Source organism: Eumetopias jubatus, unplaced genomic scaffold, assembly GCF_037043125.1.
Source record: "Eumetopias jubatus isolate StellerSeaLion01/CBP00866 unplaced genomic scaffold, mEumJub1_p1.0 scaffold_13, whole genome shotgun sequence".
Lineage (NCBI taxonomy): Eukaryota > Metazoa > Chordata > Mammalia > Carnivora > Otariidae > Eumetopias > Eumetopias jubatus.
In genome coordinates, this window is record NW_028274819.1 from 43,913,206 (window position 1) to 43,937,965 (window position 24,760).

Here is a 24,760-nt window from a genome sequence, read left to right on the forward strand (position 1 = left end):
AGGAACCAGTGCTCTATACTGAGAGTGAAAGGCTTCAAACTTTGAAGTTACTTGGCACAAACTTTGAAAGGTCTCACTTAGTGTCATGGTCATGGGCACAGATGCTGGGAGTTAGACAACTTGGATTTTAATCCTCATTCTTCCACTAACGAAATGTGTGGCTTTGGACAAGCTACCTGAGCAAATTCAGAGGATGAGGGGCAGAAGTGCTCACTTTCATTCCTTAAAGCATCTAAAAATCTGTTGAAATCAGAGTCTGAAGCCCATAACTATCTTATTGTCCTGAAGGGAACATGCAGACAGGACTATCTGGCCATGGAGAAACCCCTGCTCTATTTTTATGGAGTTGCCATTTCCCCAGAGTTACTATCAAGAGTTGAGTCTGCCAGAAAGGAGACTGAATAGGTAATCAAAAACTCCCAACAAACAAAAGTCCAGGACCAGATGGCTTCACAGGCAAATTCTACCAAACATTTAAAGAACAGTTAGTACCTCATGTTCTCAAACTATTCCAAAAAATAGGAGAGGAAGGACAACTTCCAATTCGGCCAACATTACCCTGATACCAAAATCAGATAAAGACATCACTAAAAAAGAGAACTACAGACAATATCTTTGAAGAATGTAGATGCAAAAATACTCAACAAAATACTGGCAAACACAATCCAGCAATGCAATAAAAAAAAAAAAAATCACTCACCATGATCAACTGGTATTTATTCCCAGTATGCAAGACTGGTTCAATAGTCATAAATCAATCAATGTGATACATTACATTAATAAGAGAAAGGATGAAAACCATATGATCATTTCAGTAGAGGCAGAAAAAGAATTTTACAAAGTGCAACATCCATTCATGATAAAAACCCTCAACAAAGTAGGTTTACAGGGAACATACCTCAGCTTAATAAAAACCCACAGAGATCATCATACTCAATGGGAAAAAACTGAGACCTGTTCCCCTAAGGTCAGGAACAAGACAAGGATGGCCTCTCTCACCACTTTTATTCAACACAGTACTGGGAGTCTTAGCCACAGCAATCAGACAAGAAAAAGGAATGAAAGTCATCCAAATTGATTATTAAGAAGTAAAACTTTCCCCATTTACAGATGACATGATAATCTAGAAAACCCTTAAGACTCCACCAAAAAACTACTAGAACTGATGAATGAATTCAGTAAAGTCACAGGATACAAAATCAATGTGCAGAAATCTGTTGCATTTCTATACATTAATAAGGAAGCAGCAGAAGGAGAAATTAAGAAAGCAATCCCGTTTACAATTGCACCTGAGAATAAACCTAACCAGAGAGGTGAAAGATTAGTACTCTGAAAACTATAAAACACTGATGAAAGGAATTTAAGATGACACAAAGAAATGGAAAGACAATCCATGCTCATGGATCAGAAGAGCAAATGTTGTTAAAATGTCTGTACTACCCAAAGCAATCTATACATTTAATGCAATCTCTATCAAAATACCAACAGCATTTTTCACATTAGAACAAAAAATCCTAAAATTTATATGGAACCACAGAAGACCCTGAATAGCCAATGCAACCTTGAAAAAGAAAAGCAAAGCTGGAGACATCACAATTCCAGACTTCAAGTTACATTACAAAGCTGTAGTCATCAAAACAGTGCAATACTGGCACACTTAGACACATAGATCAATGGAACAGAATAGGAGACCCAGAAATAAATCCACAATTATATGGTCAATCAGTCTTCAACAAAGCAGGAAAGAATATCCAATGGGAAAAAGATAGTCTCTTCAACAAATGGTATTGGGAAAACTGGTCAGCTACATGCAAAATAATAAAACTGGACCACTTTTTTACACCATATGCAAAAGTAAATTCAAGATGGATTAAAGACCTAAATGTGACACAGAAAATCATAAAAATCCTAGAAGAGAGCACAGGCAATAATGTTTCTGACACTGGCCACAGCAACATCTTTCTCAATATGTCTCCAGAGCAAGAGAAATAAAGGCAAAAATAAACTATTGGGACTTCATCAAAATTAAAAGCTTCTGTGCAGTGAAGGAAACAATCAAAAAAAATAAAATAAAAGTCAACCCACTGAATGTGAGAAGATATTTGCAAATGATATGTCCAATAAAGGGTTAGTATCCAAAATATATAAAGAAATTATACCACTCAACAGCCAAAAAGCAAATAATCCAATTAAAAATGGGCAGAAGACATGAACAGACATTTATCTAAAGAAGACATCTGGATGGCCAACAGACACATGGAAAAACGCTCAACATGACTCATCATCAAGGACATACATATCAAAACCACAATGAGCTATCTCCTCACCCCGTCAGAATGGCTAAAATCAAAAACACAAGAACCAACAAGTGTTGCTGAGGATGTGGAGAAAAAGGAACCTTCTTACACTGTTGGTAGGAATGTAAACTGGTGCAGCCACTGTGGAAAATAGTATGGAGATTCCTTGAAAAGTTAAAAATAGAACTACACTATAATCCATTAATTGCACTACTGGGTAGTTACTCAAAAAATACAAAAACACTAATTCAAAGGGATACATACACCCTTGTTTATTGTAGCATTATTTACAGTAGCCAAACTATGGAAGCAGCCCTAGTGTCCATCGATAGATGAATGGATAAAGGAGATGTGGTATATATATATATATATATACAATGGAATTTTTTTTAATATTTTATTTATTGGGCGCCTGGGTGGCTCAGGTGGTTAATCGACTGCCTTCCGCTCAGATCCTGGAATCCCAGGATCGAGTCCCGCATCGGGCTCCCTACTCGGCAGGGAGTCTGCTTCTCCCTCTGACCCTCCCCCCTCTCATGTGCTCGCTTGCTCTCTCTCTCACTGTCTCATCTTTTTTTTAAAAGATTTTATTTATTTATTTGACAGAGAGCGAAAGGGAGAGAGAGAACACAAGTAGGGGGGAGCGGCAGAGGGAGAGGGAGAAGCAGACTCCCTGCTGAGCAAGCAGGGAGCCCAATGAGGGGCTCGACCCCAGGACCCTGGGACCATGACCCGAGCCGAAAGCAGACGCTTAACCATCTGAGCCACCCAGGTGCCCCAAATTTTAAAAAAGAAAAAAAGTGAGATAGCTGAGTCTGACCTGGTCTACATCTCCTCCAGGCTCTATCTATCTACAGGATCTCAGACAAGGACACCGGCAACCAGCCCCCTGTTTTGAAGGGGAAGGACAGCACACATTACAGGTTTCAAGTAGGAATTTCGCAAGACCCAAGGACAGCCATGTAGCTGGGCACCCAGGAGATGAGAACTTAGTTTAGGAACGGGAAGAATCCCTAAAATCCTCATCTGCAGTACCTAGGGGATCTTTACTCCACGATTACACCATTGATCTGATAGCTACTCCCCTCCCGTTTGTTTCTAACACAAGTCCCGCTCTTACCAATTTAGGCAGCACCCTTGAGCTGGCACGGATCCAGCCCCGTTGCAACAGCCTGTGCAAACAGCCTGCATAACTGAGGCCCAGCCCCTGCTTCCTGAAACAGTCAACTGACAGTCACCTGAAATAGGGAGTCATGGCTGAAATTCGGGAGCTGAATAATGCATGGCATGATACTACTCAATGGAAAGGACAAATTTAGTCCCTTATATAAAAGTCAATCCCTCTAATATGCCCCACCTGGCTCAAAAATAAACAAAAAAGCCCATAAGAAAGCTAAGGAGAGAATATTCCATGTTCCTGCTATGCCCTCTCATGATGGTTAGCTGTGCCTAGCCCCAGGCATCACGCGCAGACACAACACCCTCCCCTGTCTATGCATCTCTTTCCCAGCCGGGTAGTGACAGGTACTTTCCCAGAAGTCCCCAGGCAGTCTGGCCTTTCTGTGTTGCTGACCAGAAATGTATAAGGTGACCTTTTCATTTCTACACCATTCACTCGCAGGGAGATAAGGAAGCACAAGGCTGGGTGAGAGAGGGTGAATTACAAGGGCAGACATGAGGTTCTGTTAGAAAGAGGAAGAAAGAAAACCATGTCAAGTAAACAAATACCAACGTCTACTCATCCGCTGAGGATCTGCAGGCTCCTCTGTGCTATAGGCCAATTTTCTGCTGCCTGACACATGCTCTTCTTTTTTTTTTTTTTTAAGATTTTATTTATTTATTTGACAGAAAGAGAGAGCGAGAGAGGGAACACAAGTAGGGGGAGTGGGAGAGGGAGAAGCAGGCTTCCCGCTGAGCAGGGAGCCCGATGTGGGGCTCGATCCCAGGACGCTGGGATCATGACCTGAGCCGAAGGCAGATGCTTAACCGACCAAGCCACCCAGGCGCCCCGAGTCACATGCTCTTCTGACTGAGCCAGCCATGCTACCCCATTATAACCATTTTAAGTGTATAATTCATTAGTTATAGACATTAGTTACATTCACAATGCTGTGCGACCATCACCACTATCTGTTTCTGATACTTTTTCATCACCCCAAAGAAACTGTTACCATTAAGCAATAAGTCTCCATCCTCTCATCCCCACATACCTTGGTAATCAATTTACTTTAAAATATATTTAAAAAATAAGATGAATTAATGGATGATCAGCAGAATGTTAATAGATAGATAGATATGCAGTAGTAAAATGTTACCAGAAGAATAGACATGTATAATATAATGGTGAAATCTAAGTGGTGGATATTCAGATGTCCTGTAAATTTTTTTCAACTTTATTGTATGTTTGAAATTTTCCTCAGTAAACTGTTGTAGGGGGAATGCTATGCTCAGGCCCTAGCCACAGAGATTCTGATTTAATTGGTTATGTTTGGGCCTGGACATCAGATTTTTTAAAAATCTCTCTGGATTATTCCAATGTGTGGCCAGGATTGAGGATTAAAGTATGCCATGGTGGGGGTGGGGAGCGCCCTTGGGTGGCTCAGTTGGTTAAGTGGATGCCTTCGGCTCTGGTCATGACCTCGGGGTCATGGGATAGAGCCCTGCATTGGGCTCCCAGGGAGCCTGCTTCTTCCTCTCCCACTCCCCCTCTGCCCTGCTTGTGCTCTCTTGCTCGCTCTATCTCAAATAAATAAATAAAATCTTAAAAAAAAAATAAAGTATGCCATGGGATGAGAGAGCAAGAGTGAGCACAACAGAGCATGGGGTAAGCAAGAGGCATGCAAGGGAAGGAGAGCCTCCAGGCCGGGCTCATATGTTTCTTCTTTGGCTGGCCAGGCAGATGGTCCAGCTCCCTGTAAAAGGAGGCAAGAAGCCACTACCCAGCAGGTCACAGAGAACATGGAATTGGTCAGGGTGCTCTGAACTTCTAAAATGGGAGTAGGAAGTTTATATTTAATTCAGCATTTAATTTGGCAAGATTTATCCTTTGCATTTGCTTTTAAAAAGGGTGTCCATACTTTCAGAATAATTTTTATCATGTTAGCTTCCTTTACCCTTGAAAATAGTTTAAGATCCATTTTTGACATGTACACACATACATTTTCATGTTTTTCTAACTCATCTTGAAGCCCTTTTTATGGAGATGAAGAGATGGGCTTGTTGGAGCAGAGAGAAAATACTATAACCTGGGTGGCCGTGGGCTCCTGGGTCAGCTGGGAGGGAACAAGAGAAAGCTAGGCCTCCGTAAGAGCGGGGCCAGCAGTCAGGTTTAGCGGTCAGGCTTGGAAATTTGACCATTCCCATGCAGCAACTGTAACCCAATGAATGAGTAAAAATGGCAATTAATGCTCCCCAGAGAACTGATATCTATACTGCCCAATTAGGATATGCCTTCTGCTTTGGGGGCAAATACCCTCTGTAACCCTTCTTCTGTCCTCCGCTGTTTTAAAATCTTTGGGGGTTATGGTAGTGTGTAAGGTTGTTTGTCCCTGTGGCAAATGATCCCAGTTCATTTCAGCATGTGAAAGGAGACAGGAGCATTAACATCTGATCCCTTGTCATGGGACCCTGGCCTGGCTCAGTGCAAGTACCAGCTGGAGGCAGAACAGGGCCCAAGGGCAGAGGCAGAGTGGTCTTCCTCTTCCACAGGAGGAAGAGGACCAAAGGTCAGCCCCAGAGCAGCTGTATCGCAGGTGAGATCTAAGGGGAAACTGCTGGGCTACAAGCCGGAAGCAAACAGAAGTTCAGAGGAATGCAGGAGCCTGTCAGGAAGGGGGACGCAAGACAGGAAGGGAATGGAGCATGGACTGTCAGTGAAGCCCATTCTTGCTGGGGGCTCACCCTGTGGTGCTGCGGCAAGCAGGAAGGAGTTAGGAAGTGCAGGGTGGGATAATCTTTAAAAAAAAAGAAAAAAGAAAAGAAAAGAGGCCTCAACCTATATTATCACACAGCCTACCACATGAGCCTCATTTTGATGACCCTGAGCCATGCAGAAGAGGTTAAAGGTGGTATTTCCCATTTTAAAAGTAAGGGAAGTATCTAAAACATTTTAGAAAAGTCTGCAAATAATATGGTTAAAAAAAAAATAGTAAGAGATCCTTTTACCCTTGAAAGGATAACCTTCAGGCTGCCAGGAAAATTCACATATGTGTAATCCCACATTGCCCCCATAAATCTAGGAAGCTGCAGCAGCGATTCAGAGAAGTGGAGGCATAACTTTTTTTTTTTTTTTTTAAGATTTTATTTATTTATTTGACAGAGAGAGACATAGCGAGAGAGGGAACACAAGCAGGGGGAGTTGGAGAGGGAGAAGCAGGCCTCCCGGCGGAGCAGGGCGCCCAATGTGAGGCTTGATCCCAGGACCCTGGGATCACGACCTGAGCCGAAGGCAGACGCTTAACGACTGAGCCACCCAGGCGCCCCTTGGAGGCATAACTTTTTAAATTTGGATGTCTTCTTTCTCCCTGCTAGGGTGACAGCTATTTTCCTCTCTTCCTTGTTTTTCAGTTGTAAGGTATGTAAATATTCTTATAGAACTTTGACTTAATTTAGAAATTTTGGAAACTTTCTTTTTTGTTTTTTTTCCAAGATTTACTTATTTATTTTGAGAGCGAGAGAGAGGGGGAGAGAGAGAGCACTGAGCAGGGGGAGAGGGAGCAGGGGGCGGGGCAGAGGGAGAGAATCCTTCAGGCAGACTCCCCACTGAGCGTGGAGCAGGACACCAAGGGCTTAATCCCACAATCCCATGAGATCACCACCTGAGCCAAAACCAAGAGCCAGACGCTCAACCGACGGAGCTACCCAGGCACCCTAAATTTTGGAAACTTTCAAGGAAGGACTACAACGGGCTGGCATAAACCATGTGTTTATTTGCTATGTCCAGAGGGCTGTGACAGTGTAACTGGTCCCCCAGTGTAGGAAGATAGAGCCCTGAGGCCACAGGGGATAGGAAAGGAGTGTCCCAAAGGGAAGAGTCTGCTGTTTCCAGAAGTAGGAGTGTGGGAAAGAATGCATGGCAGGTATCTACCACAATCCATCAAGTTTACACAGGTAAGTGGGAAACAGCAGAGACCTGCACCCATGCTCGTCTATCTCTAAATGTTTTTTATTCCTACTCAAGTGTCTCCCTTGCTTGGAGAAAACATTTTCGGTGGCTGCCAAACTCCTGGTATTCCACTGTGTCTGTCCTCTCTCATACCCTGCTTTTACCGCCAGCCTGGAGTCCGCTTGGGTGGAAATGCAGCGTATAATGGGCCCAGAGTTAATCATCTGCAGGTTTCCCCTGATAAGTCACAGTATGTTTGCTACTCTCCTTCCAAGAGTCAACAGCAGCTGTGGGGATGTGCCGAGAGTGGCCTATGGCCCCTCAGAGCACTGGCCCAGATGGGAGGTAGTGTGCTGGGGAGCCTCTCCGAACACCACCATCTGGAATGGCTCTGTTGCCCTGAAGGCACTTGTCTGCATCTCCAATGGACACAGCTTAGGGATGCCAAAAATCAAGTTAAGTTCACTGGATGTACAAATGGCCTGACGTCAGTGGAATTTGCTCATAATTTAGGCCTCATGTGTGATGTACTGTCTGAACGCAAAGATCTGTCAAAATAATCAGGGTGAAAGAGGAGAAGGAAGAAGAAAAAGTGGAGGAAAAGGAGGAGAAAGAAGAGAAGAGGTGAAAGAAAAGGTAGATGAGAAGGAGAGGAGGAAATCAGGACATGGCTGTGGCAGCACAGGTTCAGCTTTGGACTCCTGGGGCCAACGGTCCCTGTAAGTTTTCTGAAAGCAGCAGTGCCAAATAAAACATGGCCTTTTAAAGCAGAGAATTACGTGAATGCAGAGCTGTTAAAATCAGTGCAGCAAAAATCCGGCTGGGTTTGCCGAATGCCATGAAGTACGAAATGATGATCACTTGTTCTCCCAAGACCCAACGTTCCCCAGACGTGGTGGCCTGAGCAGAGTTATTTGGATATATGTCCAGATTGCCATTCTTTAAAACAAGGAATTTGCTATTAAGAAATAGACATCTGTTGTTTTGCTTGCCCTGTGTCCAGAGGTGGATTTGTTGTAAAGCTGACAAAGTTTAAGCTTCCGAGCTCTTCACTTGCAAGGGTCCCTGTATGTGCCGGGAAATTCCAGGAGTGATGGAGTGTTCTGGATGGGGAGAGGAAGCCACCTGACAAGAAGCATTTTTATATATAAGCATTTCTGATAAATTGCCTAAATGGACCTCAGAAGAAAAGAACCTGAATCTCCAAGATTCCAGAATGATTTGATATTTATCTAGCTGTGTTCAAAGGGTCAGGCAAGCACAGGGTCCCTGTACTACTCTGCCATCTTAACTCTCCTCCCTGAATCTCTGAGATTCCAATAATTGGTTGTGGTTTATTTTCTCAGTCTAAATAAAATTCAGTTTCAGACATATTTTTTAATTTGTAATTTTATATTATTTTTATTAAAGAGTGCCCAAAATATAAAGCTTCAGGTTCCACAAAATCTGAAACGATCCCTATCTGCCTCTACTGGTTTTCTTCTGGTAAGCAAGACCCTACTTTGTCTGTGTGGAAAAGCCCTTCTACTCACTTAGGGGTAGGCACATGATCTAGGCCTCACCACACAGAGAGACAGAGATTGGTTGAGGAGTAAGAATGTGAGACAATTTAGGCCAATGAGAATCAGGGCTAGAATTTTTGCTGGATCTTTCTCTTTTTGGGGGGAGGCGAGAGGGACAAGGGAGAAAAAGAGAGAGAATCTCAAGGGGCTCTATACTTAGTATGGAGTCCAATGTGGGGCTTGATCTTATGACCCTGAGATCATGACCTGAGCCGAAATCAAGATTCAGACGCTTAACTGACTGAGCCACCCTGGCACCCTGCTGGATCTTTCTACCATGGTTGTTCATTTGTGAGAATGCAAGTCTGACATTGCCAACAGTCATTTTGCTGCTACTAGAAGAACCTGCCTGAGAATAAAGTTAGCAGAGAAGAAAGCAAAGCTGAGATAAAAAAGAAGCCAAGTCTTGGGGCGCCTGGATGGCTCAGTTGTTGAGTGTCTGCCTTCGGCTCAGGTCATGATCCCAGGGTCCTGAGATCGAGCCCCGCATCAGGCTCCCTGTTCAGCAGGAGGCCTGCTTCTCCCTCTCCCTCTCCCCCTGTTTGTGTTCCCTCTCTCCCTGTGTCTCTCTCTGTCAAATAAATAAATAAATAAATCTTTAAAAATAATAATAAAATAAAAATAAAAAGAAGCCAAGTCCTGATAACGTCACTTTGTGCTCCTGAAACCAGCTATATTGAAGCTGATGTACAGAGAACCCTGGGCTTTTCAGATAGACATGTCAAGAAAGCCCTCTTTTTTACTTAAGCTAGTTTGAGTTGGGTTTCTGTAATTTGAAACCCAAATGAAAGGGTCTTAACTAATATAGGTCCCATCATGCTAGGAAAGGATGACTATTATTAGTTCAGTTTATAAGGTGGCAATTCAGTGTTTGCCTCTTCCTCCCCCAGCTTTACTGAGATGTAACTGACATATAGAATTTTATAACTTTAAGGTATATAACTTGATGATTTGATATAACTCTTTTTATATTTGCCCCTTAATAACTGTAATAGGTAATCCTTATTGATTACTCTTATTAAAGGCTTAAATAACCCACTGTAACTTTAAAGCAACTTTATGAGATGTATACTATTATTATCATACCCACTTTTCTAAAGAGAAAATTGAGGCGGTTAAATAACTTGTCCAATTGGTATGCACTCTGGTTTTAGACCTTGGGGATTGCTAATCATTACACTGCTACTTGAGCCTACTGATTCAGAGGTTATTAACTTCATTTTAAGAGCTCTCAAACCAAGACCTCATTAGTTATTGTCAGCCTATGGATCAGATGCCCTGAATGAATGCCGGAGGTGGGTAATACGATACACTTTCCTCAGAATCACCTAAGAGTAACAGGTACCAAGAACATAATAAACTCTTAACCAATACATGTGTACTGGCCAGTGGGACCCAACATCATATCATTCTCTTGTTTAGGGAATTCCTAAATGGTCTCTCACACATACTTCCCTTTGTCCTTTTTCCCTTAATTCATCCCATGACTACATAGCTCCCTGGTATCAGTACTCACAATTTCTAGTTGTAGCTCATCCATCATCCCCAACCTTTCTGATGTGCTGTCATTGAAACTGATGGGGAACCCCAACATGATTCCCCACTTCCATGGTCTTCATGCTGAACATAGGTGAATGGCCCGAGGGTTCCCAGTCTGTCTTAAACCATCACCACTATGCCCCCAAACTGGATAACACAGTTTTCTACAATTCCTTCTTCTTCTGCTCTTCCAGACTTATTTCTAGGACTACCTCTGTGTTCTTCTACCTGTATCTCCAGCCTGACAAGTTTACAGGGTAAAATCCTGGGTCCTACTGTCACCAAACCAAGTATCTTAGACTTGAATCCACGATGACCCAGGCCTTTCATTTTTCAGGAAACGTTCATTGAGCACCTACTAGGCATCAGGGATTCAGGGATGAATATGATACAGTTCTTTCTGAAAGCTCCCAAACTATTGAAGAGAGGTTGGCTAAGACAGAGGTCAAAAAGTTCCCACAAATAGAGTGACTTGAAATCACAGTAGAGGAAGGTGCCAACTCATGGAAAGGACCGAGGAGGCTTCTTGATGAATTGCAGATACAGTGGCAGGGAACTGGTCTTAAAGTGTCAGTAGGAAGTAGCAGGCAAAGAAGAGAGATGAGGATTCCAAGGAGATACTTTCCTCTTTTCCTGAAATTGTGATAGGCCTAAGGTTTGGGAGGATGGGTTGGGTTGGCTGGGGAGACGAGCATTTTGAAAAGTTTTTTTTTTTTAATATTTATTTATTTATTTTAGAGAGAGAGGGGTCAGGGAGGGACAGAGGGAGAGAGAGAATCCTGAAGTGGACTCCCCACTGAGTGCAGAGCCCTATGTGGGATTTAATCCCAGGACCCTGAGATGACCTGAGCTGAAATCAAGAGTCAGCTGTTTAACTGACTGAGCCACCCAGGCACCCCTGGAAAAGTTTATTCTTTTAAAGAGTAGGGATCTGGCCATGGGCACTCTAATCAAGATAATGGCCCTCTCAATTCCATGACTGTTATTAAAATACTACAGAATCTGCACTGATATTTGAATAATGATACCCACTATATCTGACTGAATGGTGGCCTCCAAAAAGATATGTCCATGTCCTAATACCTAGCTCCTGTGAATGTTATCTTATTTGGAAAAAAGCTCTTTGCAGCTGTAATTAAGTTAAGGATATTGAGATAAGATCATCCTGAATTATCCTGGTGGGCCATAAATCCAGTGACAAGAGGCCTTATAAGAGACAGAAGAGAAGATGGGGACAAAGAGAAAGACTATGTGAAGTTGGAGGAGGAGACTAGAGTTTTGCAGCCACAAGGCAAGGTATGTCTGGGGCCACCAGAAGCTGGAAGACGTGAGGAAGGATTCTCCTCTAGAGCTTTCAGAAGGAGCATAGCCTTCAAGCTGACACCTTGATTTCAGTCTTCTGGCCTCCAGAAGGTTGAGAAAGTAAATATATTGTTTTAAGCCAGCAGGTTTGTGGTAATTTGTTATGGCATCTTTAGAAAACTTACACACTCTCTTTCTAATAGGGTATGCTTAATGGTCACTTTTCAGAGAGGAGATAATTTTCAAAAGTGTATAGTGGTGTAATGTAAACGGATTTGGGCAAGGTAACTTAATCCTTACGAGGATTTCTCACCTGAAAACATGGAAATAGTAGCCCTATCCTCACAGAATGTTTAGACTATTAAACGAGATAACATAAAACTAGCCAGCAGACAACTGGCAAAAAAGGCAGGTGCTTAAAGATTTATCCTTTTTAAGAGTAGGACCTGACACATACAGCACAGACATACACCCTAGTGAAACAAGACCTCCCAGGAGAGAGCAGGGATGGTGAACGTGCAAAGTCAGGGCCTGTCTCAGAATCTCTTTTTGAATGTAACCACTTGACACCCATCTGGTGTCAGCGCCTGTTCTCACCAACTAACCACTGCCCTATCCCCCAACCTTCTCTACTTCCTGTTTACGTAGATGGCTGCTTCCTGGCCAAGGGAACTGAACTGTTTCAGCCAGACTGCCTTTCCTCTGGACCTATGCCAAAATACTTTCTTTGCTTAACTCTCATTCTGCTTTCTTCTTGCCTTAGAAACCATCACATTACTGGGGAGCAAATTGCTGCCCCAAGCAATCCCCAGCTAAGCAGTTGGTTCTCTTCCTGGCTACTGGATTGAATCAGATGGACATGAGGGAAAAAAAACCAAAAAACTATTCAAGTATTATGTAGGCATCAAGAAATCTCTCCATCCCTGCTCGCTGCAGGCCCTCCAAGCTATTGGTCAGCTGATGCCTTTTTATTCAGTCGTGCTGGTCACAATGCCTCCACTCTCAGGCCCAGCCCTAACCTGTTTGTGCGAAGCCGTCCTGACTGAGATGGGCGGGATAGCAGTGGTTGAATTTGACTAGAGGCCATGTTAGTAGGTGGTTGAAATGATTTAGTCTGTGGTTCTCAATATGAGGCCAACGTCTAGATCATCTGAGAGTCTCTTTCAAAATAAATAAACAAGCAAACATTTAGAACTGGAGGGTAGGCATGGGTACTTTGAAAAAAAGTCCCCAGATGATAATGCTTTTCCCCACCACTCCAGGCTTATCATCCATAACACAGCAGATAAGAATGAGGACTCTGGAGCCTGACTGGATTCCAGTTCTGTCTTTGACGTCTATAAGCTGTGTGACATTGCCCATGTTACTTTATCTCTCTGTGCTTCAATTTCCTCATCTGTAAAACAGTGGTACTGATACCTACCTTCATCACAGAATTATGAAGAATGAATGAGTCAGCATGTGAAAAGCACACAGATTATATAACTGTTAGCTATTATTATCATTACTTTTATTGTATTTATTGATCTGCTGGAGGGAGAGGACGTTGGCCAGAGGCTGGGATGCCTTAATTAGTGATTTGAAGGTGACACAGGTAGAGGTGATGGCAGAGTTCACGGTATGACAGTGAAAGTGGGTCGTGGGAGCTGAAATGGAAAAAAGACCATCATTGGAAAGAGGAAAGTTGGAGTAATGAAGTGCATGCTCTCTAGGATTAGAGTTTAGTCCTACCTTCACTACTTAATGGGTGACATGACCGTGAGCAATTTACTTAAATTGCTTCCTCATTTGTAAAATGGAGATGATAATAAGAATGACCAATCTTACCAGGCTGTCATGGAATCAAATGAGTTAATACATGACATGCTGATTTCTTAGACTAGTGACTGGCATGTAGCAAGTGTTAGCCTTTATTCTTATCATTTTTACCAGAGATGAGAAGGTCAAGGAACTGAGAGGCCAATGTTAGCTGGACATCGGCATTATTTGAGGTGACAGCAAGTTTTGAGGTAAACAGGAACACTGTGAGCCACATGTCAAAGTCTTCCATGAATGAGATGACCAAGAGGCTGATAGTAAAGCAATGAGAAGGTGGAGAGTAATCATAGCCAAATGGCATTAGCCTCCAATGGCTGAGTCTTTCATGAGAGTGTGGAGGCATGTACTGGGAGGAAAGGAGACCCGCCACCACATCCTGGTCCTGAATGGAGGAAATCAAATAAAGCCAAGAGTTAAGAGGGAACAGACAGAGAAGGTCCTGAGGCTATAGAGGGTTCTCTGGTGAGGGAATGACAGTCCAGATGGCGTGGTAAGAATTTGGAAGGCAGAGGAAGGATGGGGATAGGGCTACATTTGCTAAACATCATAGTGCCATGGACAATATATGGTATAGGTCAGCACTATCAACTAAAACCTTAGGCAGTGATGGAAATGTTCCATATCTGCATTGTCCAATATGGTAGACATAAGCCATTTGTGGCTATTGAGCCCTTGAAATGAAGCTAGTCCAATCTGTGATCCTGAATCATAACTGAGGAATTTTTTCCTCAGTTAAGATGCAGAACCCCAGGCCCCACTTTCATCTACTTAACTAGAATCTCTGCGGTTTGGTCAGAGATCCCCAGGTGACAAATATACAGCCAGATTTAGGAACTGCTACATGATCTAAGGAGGTTGGAGAAAATGGGTATCCATTTGGGCAAAAATATAGGAAGGGCTATCACAGAAGGTCTGATTTGGAAGGGTTTCAACTTTTTAATTTATTCTGAGTGGCATGGATCACATTGATAGTTTTATTTTGATAATGTTTGGCTTGGTTGACATAAGAAAATTCAAAACTAAAAGAACGTAATAGCAGAGAAAATTATATTACAGTTAAGTTAAAGGTTAGCACTAGTGTTCCTATTAGGGGAGAATTAACTGCTTGAGAAGAAATATTTGGATAACTGCTTATGACAGTATAAAGTGTGAGAGTGGAAATCTGCTCTGCATAAAAGGGAAGGAGAATCTGAAATTTGGAGGACCCTGTGGGATGAATAAAGTTAGGGTAGAGAAAGCAATGGGGAGAGAAGTCATACAAGATGGCAGTGGGCTATATGGGGTACCATACAATGTAACAGCACCTGCCCTGAAAAGGTTTAGTAAAGTCCACCAAATTGTAAGTGTTCATTGTCCTCTCTGTGCTTCAGTTTCCCCATCAGTAAACCAGTAGTAATAATACCTACTACTATGTAACACCCACAGATTTTTTAGTTGGGAGTAACATGTGAAAAAGCTGTTTTCTAGCTCTTGACAAAACATGGGTTGAATAATTTCCTTACACCCTACACAAAAATAGACTCAAAATGGATGAAAGCCTAAATGTGAGACAGGAAGCTAGAGGAGAACACAGGCAGCAACCTCTGTGACCTCGGCCATAGCAACTTCTTGCTAGACACCTCCAAAGGCAAGGGAAACAAAGGCAAAAATGAACTATTGGGACTTCATCAAGATAAAAAGCTTTGGGGAACAGCAAAGGGAACAGCTGACAAAGCCAAAAGGCAACCCACAGAATAGGAGAAGATATTTGCTAATGTCTTATCAGATAAAGGGCTAGTACCCAAAATCTATACAGAACTTATCAAACTTGGGGGTGCCTGGGTGGCTCAGTTGTTAAGCGTCTGCCTTCGGCTCAGGTCATGGTTCCAGGGTCCTGGGATCGAGCCTCACATTGGGCTCCCTGCTCAGTGGGAAGCCTGCTTCTCCCTCTCCCACTAACCCTGCTTGTGTTCCCTCTCTTGCTGTGTCTCTATCTGTCAAATAAATAAATAAAATCTTAAAAAAAAAGAACTTATCAAACTCAATACCCAAAGAACAAATAATCCAATCAAGAAATGGGCAGAAGACATGAATAGACATTTCTCCAAAGAAGACATACAAGTGGTCAACAGACACATGAAACAATGCTCAACATCATTCGGCATCAGGGAAATACAAATCAAAACCACAGTAAGATACCACTTCACACCAGTCTGAATGGCAAAAATTAACCACTGAGGAAACGGCAGATGTTGACAAGGATGCGGAGAAAGGGAAACCCTCCTACCCTGTTGGTAGGAATGCAAGCTGGTGCAGCCACTCTGGAAAACAATATGGAGGTTCCTCAAAGAGTTGAAAATAGAGCTATCCTACAACCCAGCAACTGCACTACTGGGGGTTTACCCCAAAGATACAAATGTAGTGATCCAAAGGGGCACCTGCACCCCAATGTTTATAGCAGCAATGTCCACAATAGCCAAACTATGGAAAGAACCCAGATGTCCATCGACAGATGAATGGATAAAGAAGATGTGGCATACACACACACACACACACACACACACACACACACACACACACACACACACGCGTGTATACAAACAGAATACTACTCAGCCATCAAAAATGAAATCTTGCCATTTGCATCGATGTGGATGGAACTACAGGGTATTATGCTAAGTGAAATAAGTCAAAGAGAGAAAGATAATTATCATATGATCTCACTCATATGTGGAACTTAAGAAACAAAACAGAGGATCATAGGGGAAGAGGAAAAAATAAAACAAGATGAAATGAGAGAGGGAGAAAAACCATAAGAGACTCTTGATCATAGGAAACAAACTGAGGGTTGCTGGAGGGAAGGGGGGTGGAGAGATGGGGTAACTGGGTGATGGACATTAAGGAGGGTATGTGATGTAATGAGCAACGGGTATTATATAGGACTGATGAATCACTGACCTCTACCTCTGAAATTATAATACATTATATTTCTTAATTGAATTTAAATTAAAAAAACAACAAAAAAAATAAAGTTAATCTAAAGCAAACAAAAAACAAAACAAAACCAAAAAACTTGGGTTGAACAGGGGTGAGTTAGAGCTAGCACAACCAATGCAGAAGGCTGGAGGCAGAGAGGTTTAAGAAAGTAGAAACCTCTGAAAATTCCCAAAAGGCTGGGAAAAGCTTTGTGTTACTCCATGGTGTGGAATCAGGTAGTCGAGACCATCTCATCTAGCTCTCATTGGTCAGGGAAGCCTCAGCTTCCATCTGGGTAACAGCAGGAAAGAAAGCAAAACAGAACATGGCCTGTGGGTCCTGCTACTAGAACCACCTGACTCTTAGGCTAGCCATATAAGCCACTGTGCACTCATGGGCCTGCCTGCTAGTTTCTCCAGTCTCTGGGGCTGGTCAGAGTGGCCTGGTCAGCTCTGGCCTCAGCTCTTATCACTCCCTCAAGGAGTGTCACAAGGAACTATGTAGATAAGTATTGTAGATCCTAGAATCTGGGGGTTAGGGAAGAGAGACAGCAGTGTGGGCCTGAGTGATTAGGTATCTGATCTGCCCTTGAGAGAGACCAGATTAGGCCAGGCAGGGCCACAAGCAAAAGTGAGGCCCAGGAGGTAGGGACACCTTCAGGGTGCTGTGGTACAGAGTTCCCCAGAGCATTTGGGATATAATTGAGACAGGAAAAAGAGCAAATGTATTCCAAGAATATATGTCAGCAAATGAGCCTTAGATACCAAATATGCATTAAGCCCAAGGAACAAGGAAATGGTCAGAAATGGAAGCCCAATGTCAGGAGCAAGTAAATGCAGAAACAGAACAGAAAACAGGGTCAAGGCAGGAATGAGCAAAAGGTACAGGATTTCTAGCCACAGTGCAAGGTTATCTGGGGCTCCCTCTCCTTAATGGGAGGTAGAAGTTGGAGAAAAACTGTATGCCCTGCACATTAAAACATATCTTTTTGTATGTGTGCTCAACATACACAAAATTTATCATTTCATGATTTTTAAGAATGCAGTTCAGTGGTATTAAGTACATTCACGTTGGAGTGCAACATCCCCACTATCCATCGCCAGAACTTTTTCATCATCCCAAACTAAAGCTCCATATCCATGAAAACAACTCCCCATTTCCTCTGCCCCATCCCCACTATCCATCGCCAGAACTTTTTCATCATCCCAAACTAAAGCTCCATATCCATGAAAACAACTCCCCATTTCCTCTGCCCCAGACCGTTATACTTTCTGTTTCTATGAATTTGACTACTCTATGTACTTTTTATAAGTGGAGTCATACACTATTTGTCCATTTATGTCTGGTTTATGAAACATAGCTTTTTTTAAGATTTTATTTATTTATTAACCATGAATCATGGAACACTACACCAAAAACTAATAATGTACTGTATGGTGACTAACATAATAAAAAAAAAAAGATTTTATTTATTTCTTTGGGACAGAGAGAGAGAGAGAGAGAGCACAAGCAGGACCAGGGGCAGAGAAGCAGACTCCCCCCTGAGTGGGGAGCCCGACATGGGGCTCAACCCCAGGATGCTGGGATCATGACCTGAGCCATAGGCAGAGGCTTAACCGCTTAGCCACCCAGGCACCCGGAAACATACCTTTTTTTAAATTTATTTATTTATTTATTTTTAAGGATTTTATTTATTTATTTGACAGAGAGAGACACAGCAAGAGAGGGAACACAAGCAGGGGGAGTGGGAAAGGAAGAAGCAGGCTTCCCATGGAGCAGGGAGCCCGATGTGGGGCTTCATCCCAGGATCCTGGGATCATGACCTGAGCCGAAGGCAGACGCTTAATGACTGAGCCACCCAGGGGCCCCGAAACATAGCTTTTTAATATCCCCTTAAGTTCCTAAGGAATCTGTTGTCAGATGAGCCCCAGGTCATGCCTCTATTAGGTCTTCCAATAAACCAACCATCGGGCCCTTATCCACCACTGGTGTGATTCTCCCCTTGATGGAGATGAGCAAGTCAAGAGCAAGTCAGTCAAGAGCAAGATGGTCCATTTTCTCCCTTTCCATCATTTCTGCTCGTGCTGTCAATTTGCCTCCTCTGTCCCCCAACGTTGATCACCATACCAATGTTAGGTCTACTGAATCACACCACAGCTTTCTCCAACTCTAAAATAGAACTCTAAAATAGACGTTAAGCGTCTGCCTTCAGCTCAGGTCATGATCCCAGGATCCTGGGATCGAGCCCAGCATCGGGTTCCCTGCTCTGCGGGAGGCGTGCTTCTCCCTCTCCCACTCCCCCTGCTTGTGTTCCCTCTTTCACTGTGCCTCTCTGTCAAATAAATAAATAAAATCTTAAAAAAAAAAAAAAGAATGAAATTGTTCCTCTGCAGAGTAAAAGTATTTCCAACAAATCATAGGTAGTCTGGCATCTAAACAAGAGCATTTGGACCCAGATAACCATGAAGCTCTTTTCATTAACGAAGAATTGATTTGGTCTGGGACTCCCTTGATGATACCACCTATCTCAGCCTCCCTCACCTATCTGATTTGTGCCAGAGTAAGATGGATATGTCCTTCCACTGCTCAGCACCACCCAACTCTCACCTTAAGATATCGGTGGGGTCTGCCTGACTCTTGATCTTGGGGTAGTAAGTTCAAGCCCCACATTGGGTGTAGAGATTACTTAAAAAAATAAAAATCCTTTCAAAAAACAGGGAAAGTTAGTCCTCTGATTTTCCAGCCTCAGGCATCTGCCTTCCTCCTAGGATTAGGGCCTACTTCATCATCCACTCTGTGTTCAAGGGTGTCAACCATCTCTCTAGGGCCCCAATCATTGGTTCTGATGGACCTCTCCACCATTTCTCCTGGCAGACCTAAGAGTCTTCATGCAAGGGGCGCCTGGGTGGCTCAGTGGTTAAGGGCCTGCCTTCGGCTCAGGTCATGATCCCAGCATCCTGGGATTGAGCCCCGCATGGGGCTCCCTGCTCCATGGGAAGCCTGCTTCTCCCTCTTCCACTCCCCCCGCTTGTGTTCCCTCTCTCGCTGTGTCTCTCTCTGTCAAATAAATAAATAAAATCTTAAAAAAAAAAAAAAAGAGTCTTCATGTAAATCAGATGCCTGGGGGCTGCTGTGACATCCCAGGACTCTCAAGGCGATATGCAATGGAGTCTCACCATGACCCTTACGACTTGTGGATTTTACTTTTGAAAGAGATGATGGAGGGGCAAGTTGAAGACTGTAGTCTCATGACCAGACACTGTCAGAGGGCTTTGCTGAAAGGCTCTTGTCAACCAGAGAAATTTAAACACTATCACCCTCATGGTCTGACAGTGAACAATGAGGAGGTGGGAAGCACATGGGCTTTTGCAAAAACTGTGATTCAGACCCTAATTCCTTCATCTACTAGTTGGGTGACCTTCACAAATGATTTAATCTGGCTAAGCCACAGTTTTCTCGTAAAACCAGAATAATATTATACCTAGTAAGTAGAGCATATCAGTTTGTATTAGTATTGGCTGTGAGAAACAGAAATACAATATAAGTGATTTAAGCAATATTTTATTTTTCTTTCACATGAAGTCCTGAGTTAGAAAATGCAGAGCTTCTCCACAATGTCCTGTGGGACCCCCAGCTCATCTCACTGTTCTTCATTCCTCAGTGTGGCCCTCGCTCTCGTGGTCCAAGATGGTAACTAGGGTGGCAACCATCACATCTGTGTTCCAGGAAGCAGGATGGAGGATGGGATGAAGAAGAGGCAAAGGGCATGTACCATTTATCTTTTGAGGACAACTGCCAGAAGCTGCCATACAACACTTCTACTTGTATCTCACTGACAAGAACTTAGTTGCCTGATCATATCTAGCTGCAAGGGAGGCTGGGAAATGCCAGGCAGCCTTGGGCACAGCTATAACTTGGGAATCCTATTACTAGGAGAGAGGAGCCAGGTGTTTTGGGGAGGACAGTCTGAGGCTCTGTTAAAGACTCAAGTGCTTGTAAAGATTCAAGAGTTCCATCAATACATGTCAGTTAATTTTAGTATTTAGTAACTCAGGGAAGCAGGGGTAAGAGTGTCCCCTCAAAGAAGAGAAAATGTAGCTTTCATTCTATCCTTTGTCTTCTTTTTCTTTTAAGTCTTTATTTACATTTCAGTTAGTTAGCATACAGTGTAATACTAGTTTCAGGTGTCCAGTATAGTGATTCAACACTTCCCACACAGCCCCCCGGCATTCCTCACAGCAAGTGCCCTCTTTAATCCCCACCAGCTATTTAAGCCATCCCCCTGCCCACCTCCCCGCTGGTAACCATCAGTTCTCTATAGTTAAGAGTCAGTTTTTTGGTTTACCTCTCTCTCTCTCTCTCTCTCTCTCTTTTTTCCCCTTTGCTCATTTGTTTTGTTTCTTAAATTCCACATATGATCTTTTGTCTTAAGATAGTGACTTACCCCAGACATTGTGGCCTATGAGGTGTTGACTTAAAATTTTCAAAGTTGTTATCTCCTTTACAGAGTTAAATAAACGATACTCTAATGGGACTGAACTTGCTTTGAGAGTCTCATATTGACTCATTATAAACCAACTGGTGGCATGGCAAGGCAGACTCTCAGAAGGGAGCATATCAATATCCTAACCACATATAGTCCCTAAAAGGGACGATTTTCAAAATATCTGTGTACATCCTCATACCCTATTCCCCATCACTGTGACGGTTTTCTTTTCTGTAGAATCTTCCACTGTCTAGATCCTGATCAGCACTGTCTTTAACATGAATCGGACTTGCCCTCTGCCCTCAGCTTATATTCATTCTGCTTTGCAGCAAAGTGCCTGGAGAATCTTGCTTCTTCTCTACCTTAATAATTCTTGTATCACTCACTAACTGAGATGACCTCTTTCATTCTAGAGAGCAAAGCCCCTAATCACTCTCAGAGAAAACCCCAGGCACTGGCATTGGAAGAACTGGTTAATTAACTGGGGACAATTAGGACCGACGTCCAGAATTACAGGGAAGTGGTGGTCAGATTTCAGTCTCATGGCCTTCAAGAGGCTATTTTAGCAGAACTCCATCCCATCTTTCTTTCTATTGAAATATTACATTGCATCCCAATATGTAGAACTAATAATGGCAGAGCTGGCCTGATTGTAGGTGGGAAGAGGCCAAAGCCCAGCCCACTCAGCTTGCCTCTTACCAAGCACCTTCACTCCCATGTGAGCAGTGTCTGGGTACCTCCATAAAACTCTAGGGCTCTATCCATAGTCATCTCAGTTTGAACATCCCCATTCTGGTCCATTCCCTTGCTTTAAGGCTGGTCAGGTGAAGGGGAAAGAAAAGAGTTTTAGATTCCTGGTCAGGGAAGCCTTTCTTCTGGGGCGCCTGGGTGACTCAGTCATTAAGCGTCTGCCTTGGGCTCAGGTCATGATCCCAGGGTCCTGGGATCGAGCCCCACATCGGGTTCCCCGCTCGGCGGGAAACCTGCTTCTCCCTCTCCCACTCCCCCTGTTTGTGTTCCCTCTCTCGCTGTGTGTGTGTCTCTATCAATTAAATAAATAAATAAATAAAATCTTAAAAAAAAAAAAGTTTTAGAAACAGGCGGTCCAGCCGTGAAATGTTGAGATCTTACTAGCTATGTGACGTTTGGCCACAATTTTCCCATTTGTTTTTTTCTTTTTCTTTAGATTTTATTTATTTATTTGACAGAGAGACACAGTGAGAGAGGGAACACAAGCAGGGGGAGTAGGAGAGGGAGAAGCAGGCTTCCCGCGGAGCAGGGAGCCTGTTGCGGGGCTTGATCCCGGACCTGAGCCGAAGGCAGACACTTAACGCCTGAGCCACCCAGGCGCCCCTAATTTTCCCATTTGTAAAAGGGAGATTATAAAAGCTGTTTTCCTGTGTTATAATGAGAATTAAAGTAAGTTTAAAATAAAAAGTTTCCAACACCAAAGCAGGTTCTCAATAAATGTTTCCTTCCCCTTAAGATGACATCTAGCACATCTTTTTTTTTTTTTAAGCTTTTATTTTAATTCTAGTTAGTTAACATACAGTGTTATATGAGTTTCAGGGGTACAATATAGTAATTCAACACTTCCATACATTACCCTGTGGACATCTAGCACATCTTAACAGATGTTTAAGATCTTTTTCCCACCACATTGATCACTGTGTGTGTAGATGAGTGTGCCTTCATGCATGTATCTAAGAAGGTATGAGTGTGCCTTTATGTACATATCTAAAACAGTATAGGCACCTCTGAGTAGTTTTAGGAACTGGTAGCTAATGATCATTGTAGTTTGTGTAAACTGTCCTCAGGCATTAATCGAGCTAATGAAAGTACTATCAGATAAGGCTGTGACACAGAATGGACAGATGAGCTTCTTACGTTTGAAAACATTCCATCAAAGAAAAACTGGATCTATGAGCTGGCTATCACAATAAAAAATCTGAATGTGAAGAAATAAAAAAGTTTCTCCTACCCACCAGTTTGGGGAAAGCAACCAGAGTACTTTTAGGCTCAGGGTGTGGCACCTCGGGTTAGTTTATATAAAGGTCAGATTAGGTGAAGGGAGCCAGTGAGGCCAGAGAACAACTCCTCCAGCATGGGATTCGTGGACACCATCATAAAGAAGATGGCTCGAGCCTGGGATCTGAGGGAGTTTACTAAATTCTAAATTCTGGTTTAGAAGCAGAGAGCAGCACATAATGGATAATGGTTGTTGAAGGCGGAGTAAGAGAACCCAAAGATATACATACCCTATCTCTGGAACCTATGAATATATCACGTCAAAGGGCAAGGGAACTCATGGCACCATGGCAAGGGTTGCAAATAGAATTAAGGGTGCAAATCAGCTGACTTTAATAGAAGGTGATTATCCTGGATTATTCTGGTGGGCCCTCTGTAATCATAAGGGTCCTTAATATAGAAGAGGCAAGCAGAAAAGTCAGAAGGAAATGTGATACCAGACATAGAGGGTGGAGTGACTCCATGTGAGGACTCACCCTGCCATTGCTGGTTTTGAGGATGGAAGGGGGCCGTGAGCCAGGAAATGCAGCTGCGCTCTCGAAGCTGGAAAAGTAAGGAAAAAGACTGTCCCCTCCAGGGCCTCTAGAAAGGAACACAGCCCTACTGACACCTCGATTTTAGCCCAGTGAGGCCAATTTTGCTCTTTTGATCTCTAGAACTATAAGATCATATATTTGGGTTGTTTAAGCCACCAAGGTTGTGATCATTTGTAATTGCAGCATAAAGAACTAATACAACGGGTGATAGGCAAAAACTGGGGGGGTCGGGGGATTTTGTACCAGTGAGCCCAGCGGTGGGAAACTAAATGTTACAGAAACTGGAGAGGTAAAGCCAAATGTGTCAGGGCTTACGGTAGCTTAACAGCCAGCTCTCTGGCTTATTGGCTTGTTTGTTGGCTATATTGGATTTGGCCGCTCCTTACACTCCGGACCTGTAGAGAAAGGGCAGCACACAATATGGGCAAACTTTCCTAGTCAGTTACGCTATGATCTTGGAAACTAATGGTCTCCGGAGCCCCCATTATAGTCTCTGCTGGGGAATTCTACAGGCTTCCTGACACTTAAGCTATCAGAACTGCTTCTCAGATAGACTGTCTGAGTGCCTGTCTTCCTCCTGAAAATTCTCAGAAACTCAGTCTATTTTGTTTCCATCCTCAGAGCTGAGAAGAAAAAAAAATACCTATATGCAAGTGAATAACACAAGACGATCATATTATTAATAACAATAGATATCATTTGAGTTTCCTAAGCATACTTCACAAAACTTGATAAACCTCATTTCTTTTAGTCATTATGATCCCATAAGGTACATACTATTATTATCTTCATCTTACAGATACAAGGAGTAAAATCCAGAGCGATTAATGAACCTACCCTAAATTATACAGCTAGCAAGCGGAAACCCAGCTCAACCTTAACTCCAAAGCCCATGCACTGTCTCCCATGGCCTTGAGTACCACAGTACTTCTCCACAGTTGGAAGCTCCAGCTTCCTGTAGCTCTCCCAACACCAGGGCAGAGATTCTGACTGAAAGTCACCTCCAGTACTAAAATAGCAAACGTGGTTCAGAAATCGAACATTTTTTTTCCACCCTAACTCCCATGCTATATTGGTGCACTCAGTGTCATTCCCTTCTTAGGCTCCCAGTCAAATAATCCCTCTCTTCCTGG

At 43.0% G+C, this 24,760-nt stretch overlaps 1 protein-coding gene across 1 annotated transcript in view; it reads right to left on the reverse strand.

Moving 5' to 3' along the window:
- Positions 1 to 22,455: 22,455 nt before the first annotated feature.
- LOC114219429 (uncharacterized) overlaps positions 22,456 to 24,760 on the reverse strand; it is a 51,757-nt gene continuing 49,452 nt past the window's right edge. The window contains exon 6 of the mRNA XM_088017495.1: positions 22,456 to 23,634. The gene's annotated coding sequence lies outside the window, so the exon portion shown is untranslated. The remainder of the gene's footprint in view (positions 23,635 to 24,760) is intronic.